This window comes from Salvia splendens, chromosome 4 (genome assembly GCF_004379255.2).
Source record: "Salvia splendens isolate huo1 chromosome 4, SspV2, whole genome shotgun sequence".
Taxonomy (NCBI): Eukaryota; Viridiplantae; Streptophyta; class Magnoliopsida; order Lamiales; family Lamiaceae; genus Salvia; species Salvia splendens.
In genome coordinates this window covers 13,884,767-13,893,889 of record NC_056035.1, presented here as the reverse complement: position 1 = coordinate 13,893,889, position 9,123 = coordinate 13,884,767, and positions in this window count along the sequence as shown.

Below are 9,123 nucleotides of genomic sequence, written 5' to 3'. Positions count from 1 at the left end.
GGTCACGTGCACACACCTACTTTCCCCCAACCAACGATTCTCAAACCTTATACGACATTCACAACACACATTCTACATCCCAAAACACACCCGAAAACATGAGATCAAACCTCCAAAACTCTCCACTACACCACCCTAGGCCAAACCCTAAGTCTCTCGGCCAACACACACAAACCACCCGAACCAAACGCTAATTCCTCCGAGCCATCCCCTGGCCAATCACACCCACATACATCACAATATCAAAACACCCAGATTCACACCCATTGCACAAAAATACATCACCCAGAAACGTACATCTCGCAGAACTGCGCAGTTTACTTACAAAAATCATTATAAAATCATCCGACGTCCAATGAAGCTGAAATTTACACACCACACAGAAGACACACCCAAGTTTATACAGTTAAAATTTCGTACTAAAAAGAGATCGTTTGATCAGTCAAAAAGGGGTCGGAACCCACTGCCAGTCACCACCAAAAACATACTCAACATAAACACATAGCCACAAATCCTATTCAGCATCTAAAACACTCGAATTCGTCCTAAATGCATGTGGTTCGGAATTGGTATGAGTTAGGGTCTTGGGTTACCTTTCCCGGAGAGTTCAAATGTAGTTCGAAAGCCTTCCCTACTCCGACTCCAATTCGGTACGAGAGAGAGTAACACCTTGACGAATCCAAGAAATCGATGAGAGGGAGTGAGTGGAAAAAGAGAACCGAGAGGGAGAAAGAGAGAAACCTTACCGGTGTTGAGAACAATTGCGAGAGAGAAGAGAGAACGAGCGATGGTGAGAGGGAGAGATTGAGAGAGTAGATAGTTTTCTATTTTGGATCGGTTGTGAGGAGTGGGGAGGTTGAGAAAATAGTGGGGAGAGGGAGAGAAGGTTTCGAAAAAAAAGAGAGGGAGAGGGAGAGAAAATTAGCTAATTAAGATATTTAATTCATAAATTAATTAATTATCCCAATTACACATTGCTTAGGTAAAAACATAACCACAAAAATAATATAAACCAAATAAGACTTTCCAAACCATATCTTAAACAAGATATTCACAAAAAAAAAATCAAACCTTACTTAAAAAGATAAAATTCTATTTTTTTTTTCGGATACTACAATACATCCATATATATATATATATATATATATATGAGTGTTATTCTCCTATTCATCCCTTAGATCCTTTATTCTTCTTAATATGAGCCGTTAGATCTCATTCATCAACGGTCCAGATGATCTGCATTATTACACTGTAATGGTGCATTATTAGTCAGTGTGCATTATTCAACTGAAAATCTGCATTATTAGACTATAATGGTGCATTATTAGTCGGTGCGCATTATTCAACGGAAAATCTGCATTATTAAATGACACGTGGCACTAATCTAACCGTCGGATGACAAAATCGTGGGGCTGAGATTGAGAAGGAAAAAGGAGAAAATATGTAAAAAGGAAATGAATACATCCCTATATATATATATATATATATATATATATATGTGTGTGTGTGTGTGTGTGTGTGTGTGTGTGTCTCTCTTTGTGCAATTTAGATAAAAGAAAAATTAATGGTTAAAATTTAGGGGTTTTGTCTGTTATTAGTTATACTCCCTCCATCCCATAAAAATATACTGAATTTCTTTTACATTCGTCCAATGCAAATAGTCCATATCCTTGTATAACAACTTTTTATCCTTCTCTTTTACTTTATTATTTATGGATCTCACTACTTCTGCATTATTTCAACTACTTCTTCCGCTCTCTTACTTTACCAATTGCGCATTAAAACTCGTGTCATCCTATATTAATCTATTACTATGGGACGGAGGGAGTATGCGAATAGGCATTAACTGCACCTAGGTCATTACATATGCTACACTTAGAATATTACATATGCTACACTTAGAATATTACACCTAGGTCGTCCCCAAAAATTAGACAAAGTGTAAGAGCATCCACAGTGAGACGGATGTCCCGGCGGACATCCCAACGGACTTCCCAAAAACACCTCCTGCCACGTCATAAGGACATCCCACTGCACTGTCACGTCATAAGGACATCCCACTGCACAATGACGGACATCCCCAAGGACATCCCGACGGACATCCACAATAATAAAAATTCATAAATTCATCAAATTAAATAATTTACGGAATTAAACTTTCGACACGAATACGGAGAAAATGCAACCACTTTATTTTAAACAAAAAACATACATAATTATTAAAAAAAATACATAGTTAAAAAAACAACCTCAAGCTTCGACAAATGCGGCCCCCGTCTCACTCCTCGTCGTCCCCGCCGCCAGTCCCGTCGTGCCCGTGGCCGGTCCCGGCGTCACTCACGGGCAGGGATGACATCCCTAAATCGCGCCGCATATTGTCGATGACATCCTTCTAAAGGGGTTGGCAGCGGAATCGTGCGTTCTAACGGATCACATAATTCTGATCTATTTAGCAGATTATTTAGATAAATTCTATTCGCGCAATTATCACATGTATCATGCTCATAACTTGAATTCTAAACACATTTTAGTACAAATAATTCCTAAAACATGCGTACTACGGAGTTAGCCAATTTACCTCGTTGATTCACTTAAGAATCGAAGATGGCTTGCGTCTTCTCCACGTGAAGATATTGAGAACTCGACCTCGGATCTTCTGACTGGTGTCCCGGACTGTAGACTGATATTTGTGTGGGCAAATCTCACCAGTGTACTAGGACTTAAATAACAAAGACAGAAATCTGCTCACGGAAGGAGAGCAATTTTCTATCCTTTCTCAAAGATGAGGGGGACGGAAATTATTATGTGGAAAAAGTGTTTTTTCTGTCTCCTTTATTCTCCTATTTATATTAAGTCACATATTGGGCCCAGTCAGGGATCTAAGGAAGAATTTAGACATGGCCTTACCCAATTAGCTTTTCATTAATTAAATTGAACCCACAATTTAATACAAGCTTATATTGGAATATTACAAGCAGCCACTACAGAAGTAATATTACACTGCCTTTCCAAATCTGAAATTACAAGTATTTCGGGTTTCCTTTTAGTGTGTTACATTCATTTCCCACGCTTAAGATAGAAACACCCATTAATTAATCAATGTCTGCTATGGACTTAATCAATTAACATATTTTAATCTCCAAGAGTGGACTTAGCAAGAAACTCTTATTTATTATTCATAGAGTAATCAATCTCCAACTAGCTAGGTTTCGAATAATAAAACCCTGTTTCGAGCTCCTCTTGTGGATGTTATCAAACAAGACTCTCCTCACTCACGATTCAACATAATAGCAATCCTAGCACCGCTAGATAATGATCACCACTACCTAATATACCTGGATCGTTGGGTGACGAAAAACCCGCACCTTTGGTAAGTCAAAGTAGTAGATACTCAATATCGTATGCTCAATGCTAACGTACATTGATTAAGAAATTAATTATCAAGACCTCGTCTTTTAGTAGATAGCATAAAGACCCGTCTTGTCGTTTAGATCCAATTCAGTGCTATACCACACCAATGTCATCTTATTTCAATAAGGCTTAGAAATAATCGGGCTGACATTGCAACCTTTCACGATAGGTAGTCTAGGCCTATCTAGGTTGTGAAATTCTTATTTTTCTTTGTTCAGAACTGACCGTGTTACCTTAAATTGGACGCGGTCCACAACCGATCTACTAAAACAAAGACTTAGACTTTGTTACGTTCGCTTATACATTTAAATATGCAATAAACATCCATTAAATGTAAAACATAACAACATTATGACAAAAATAATCTGTTGCATTTACTTGGAAAATAATAATTAGAGTTTTACAGTATTCAATCACTCGAAAGGTGATTTCTAGTATACAAACCCTAACACCTTCAGCATCAACATGTATAAGGGGTCAGTCGCTGCATATCACTTCTCTATGTTGTGTATCAGGGTCTCATGCTACTGTATGCAGGCAAGTGAGGGGAGCTCGGGATCGATCTGGGAATGAGCTGCAGATTGGACCTCGGGGGACCTGCTGGCGCTTCCCCTAGCCATCCGCATCGCGGTCTTTTGCCCAACCGGGTGACGGCGGCGGGAAGACGATTGAGGGGTCGGGAACTCTGTCTCGGCGTCAGTGAGTTCGTGGGAACCGGCACTGCTGCTGTACTCTCCGGAGACGTTGATCTTCGTCCGCTTCGGCCAGCCAGCTTCAACAGCCGAACTAAACTTGGCGGAAGTCTGCGCCACAAGATAGACGTCCCAATATTTGAATTCCCCGAAACCCAATTCACTGTCGGGGAACTGCTGGTGAGACAGAAGCTTCACATAATCGGCGGATATGCCGCTGGTTGTCGTGTGGAGGTTGTTTTGGTAGATGCAGGTAAATCAGCTGAGCTGCATCCTCAGCCGCTCCCACTGTTTCCGGCATTGCTCTCCATCGTGAGGCTTCCCACCTGGCGGTTTGAATTAGAGGTAGCTTTGGCTAATGCGCCACCACATTCTGTCGATATGCTGGTTAGCCCCGACGTAGGGATCCTCGACTACACTGATCCAGGCCTTCGCCAGCGCGACACACTCCCCTATGCTCCAGATGGTCCTCTTTCTCCCGCCGGCTTCATCCCCCTCCTCCTTGGCCCCCCGTCCCACCCTCGTTCCCCGCACGCGAGGACGAGGTAGTGCCCTTGCCCTTCCCTCTCCCTTGCTTCCGCGTCCTCCCTGCTGCCGGTTGCATCTCAGTGGGACACTCCCTGACCGGAGATAGCCCCAACTTCTCAAAAGAGAAAGTCTCAATGCCGGTGAACTGAGTCTCCAGAGGAGTACTCTGGGGGGAATCACTAGACAATAAATCCATGTAGGGACGATAAACATTGTCCCCACGTGATTGGGGGACCCACTGCCTGCTCCCCCCGCAGAGGCATGCATGTCCTGTATCATCCCGGGCATTTGAGGCATCATCACCGTCATCGCGACACTCATCCTTGGCGTTTGGGGCATTTGGGGCATCATCCCACACCAAGGGGGTACATATTGTAGTACCCGAGCATCATCCTCGCCATTTGGGGTTGGGGCATCATCGGCGCCATTTCGGGTATCATCCCAGACATCAGTGCACTTCTGCCGGTATTTCCCCCAACTATAACGGGAAAAGTTGGCGTTTGTGACTCGCTCGTGACGGGGGAATCACTATCGTGGTGCTCCATTTACCTTCAAAAGAAATGAAAGTAGAGAGAGAAACTCGTTAAAACAAGTGGTGCGAATGAAATGAAGTTCAACGAGCCGTATATATAGAGTTTTTTAATAAAAAAATTAAAAATCGGGACTTCCGTCGTGGCACCGCAATGATGGACGTCACGACGGACGTCCCCGGAATGCCGCGGAACTCCGGTGTCCGCAACACACGTCCGCGTCTGCCTCCCTGCTGCCTAATGGCGGACGTCTGTCGGGACGGCCGCCGTTGCGGATGCTCTAATTATGCATAATATCTAAGCTCGCATTCCAACATCCTTGATATTTGTGTCGCGAATAAACCTTATCTACAACTGTTTTATGTTGATGTACAAATATGTTTGTAATGTCAAAGTGTCACATAAGAGCATTAGCAGTGGCGCGGAATTCCCCGTAAAATTCCTAAAAACACCTTCTGCCACGTCATACGGACTTTCCACTGCACTGCCACGTCATAAGGACTTTCCACTGCACAGTGACGGACATCCCCAAGGACTTCCCACAATTAAAAAAACCACAAATTCACAAATTAAACAATTTACGGAATTAAAATTTCGACACAAATAGGGAACAAAATTCCATTAAATAAAAAAAGAAAAGTACATTTCACCAAATTAAAAAAAATATTTCAATAATTAAAAACTACATCAACGACGACCCCTCTGCTGCCATACTTCTTCAATAATATCGTTATGGAGCCGAACATGGGCTTGTCTTTGGCGCATGTCGGCAAATGCACAGACTCGATCGACATCGTCATGGGGTATCCCCATGCGTACATTGCTAGTGGCTACGCCGTGGCTTGGACTCGCAGCACCAGTATCATCATTGGTCCAATCAGTCAGTGCTGGACCTTCATCTTCAACAATCATGTTGTGCATGATAATACATGCGTACATGATGTCGGCGATGCTGTCAACATACCATAGTCGTGTTGGACCCTTCACTGCCGCCCATCGAGCCTGGAGCACACCAAATGCCCGCTTCACATCTTTGCGCGCTGCCTCCTGGCGACCCGCAAAATATATCTTCTTTTCATCTGCTGGGCACCTGATCGTCTTCACAAAGACATGCCACATAGGGTATATCTCATCCGCCAAATAATAGCCCATATTGTGTTGGTTGCCGTTGGCGACGAAGTTGACGGTCGGACCAACGCCCATGCACTACTCCAAAATAGGCATGCCAAATCCACAGCCGGTAGTCAGCTACCGTTTCAAGGATCATTGTGGGATTCTTGGCCATGAAACAAGTAGTGTACATCCATTTCCAGGCAACGGGGCAGTTCTTCCATTCCCAGTGCATACAATCTATGTTGCCTAACATCCCCGGAAACCCGTGTTAATTCCCGTGCATATCCAGCAGAGCCTGACAATCTTCGGGGGGTAGTCCTCCAAAGATACCTATCCCCGAATATCTCCCTAACGCCCTGACAAAAATACTTCAGGCAATCATGGGCAGTCGTCTCGCCGATGTGGAGGTACTCGTCGAACATGTCGGCCGCGCCTCCGTATGCCAACTGCCTGATTGCGACAGTGCACTTCTGAATCAGAGTGTGGCCGGGTTTACCAGCCGCATCCTCCCGCACCCTGAAATACCCGTATTGACGCTCCAAAGCGCCCACGATACGCAGAAAGAGCGGACGATGCATCCTAAACCTTCGCCGGAACAGGTTCTCCCCAAACCGTGGCTCCGGCGCAAAGTAATCCTCATACAACCGAGCGTGGACAACGAGGTGGTCCCGGGGTATTATAGTTCGAGGATGGATGGGTCGAGGTGCCGCCGGGGCCAATGCCGCTTGTTCCTCCCTCTCCGCTGATTCCCGCACACGTGCATGAATCAGACGCATCATGTGTTCATAATGCACACCACTACCACTACCAGCCATTCCGGATATATAAAAGAAATGTAGATAGAGAAACTTGTTAAAACAAGTGGTGCGAATGAAATGCAGTTCAACGAGCCGTATATATAGAAATTAAAAAAAAATAATGCAATAAATGGGAATTCCGCGTGGACGTCCGTGGGAGTCAATGCAATGGCGGACGTCCGCACGCCCGTCGCGACGGAATTCCGCGTAACGCCGCGGAACAGCGGTGTCCTCGGCGGAATTCCGTATCCGTGCATACCATGCACAATGGCGGACGTCCGCCGGTCGGAATTCCGTCGAGACGGGCGCCATTGCTGATGCTCTAATATATGGTTTCCGGGACATGAATATTAAATCATACTTGAATTTATTGGTTTGAGAAAACGAGATGTATGAAAATTGAAAACTATATCGGCGCAAATGTCTCATGGTACAATTATGGGACCGAGCATGACGAAATACATACACAAGATAACATACTGTACAATTTAATGATTAGATGGGATGTATTTTAAAAATAGAGTATTGCTAAATGATCATATTATGACCAGCTATAAAATTAAAATAATAATAAAACTTTGATGTATTTAATGCTGATTCAATGTAATCAATTTACCTAAAAAGCATCTAATATTTTCGGTCCATTGTACCCTTTATTAAAAATACCGATACATGGTGAAGCAGCTAAGGGGAATAATAAGTTTGACATGAGAAAACAAAATCAAGCTTTAATCAACTCAATCTAGTCGTTGCAGCTGTTCCCCAATTGTTTGATACGAGAAAAGTAGATTTCTCAATCAAACCCTTAAGCACATGTAATTGAAAAAAAAATTAATTATGACTGAAAATAAATACAATAAAAATATAATAAAGTGAAATTTTAGAGATTTATTATGCTTTTGTTCAGATCTTTTTGTCTGTTGTTAAATTAATTAGGGAGTAACATTAATATTCTGGAAACATAAATCGTAGGTCCATGATTATATGGGGAGCACTAACTATTACTATTAATTTATTGTGAAGTAAAATATTGAGAAAAGGGTAATTAAGTAAAACTATCTTAGCACTAACTATTACTATTAATTTATTGTATTGATTTTTATAATTATTTACAAAAATGTCATTGTGTGGCTAGCCACATTATGGCTGCATAGTATTATTCTTAAAAATAACACCACTTAGAATCACACTACCATTCCAATCATATGCTGACATGTGACACTTATAAACTAACAAAATAACTTTATTAAGCAACAAAATTAGTAGATAACATTAATGGATTTCCACAAATTGCACAAAAGACTATTTATGTTGTTTTAAATGTAAGTGCCACATGGTAATATATAGTTGGAAGGATGTGATTTTAAGTGTGAAACAAACTCTAGTGCTTCTCCCCATGATTAGGTTACTAACTTTATGTGACTCTAAAATAAGTAACAAAGATAGCGACGTGGTGATTGTGCGAGAATTCAGTGAGACAGATCACAAATGTAATTATAAAGTAAATACTTTTAAAATTCTAAAATAAATAAGTAATCCGTATTGTATTAATGTATAAAAGTTTACTCATGTAAGTTATTCATAATTATAACTTGGAGTGATTGAATAAAATATCTGATTACATAAAAAAAATTCAACGTTGCCCATCGACAAGTGGGATCTATATAAGATGCCATTAACAACTGCATTTTCGTAAATATGCAGTATTATAGATGCACTAACATATGATGCAATATAAATTAATGAGAGTACATAAAATTCAAATTAAAAATCAAATTATATAAAGCATCTCTATTATTTTAAAATTTGTCAAATTATTACCATGTACTCCATTCGTTGCACAATCAGAGTCACATTTCACTTTTACCATAAATGGTAAGTAGGTTATATATTCCATTAACTCACTTTAATCATATTTTATTATAAAATTAATATAATAAAGTGGACTTCGTATTTCAACTTTCTAACTCACTATTCTTTATATTTATTAAAATTTATATTCATACTAAATACGACTCTTATTTAGAAACAGAGGAGAGAGATCACTCGCAA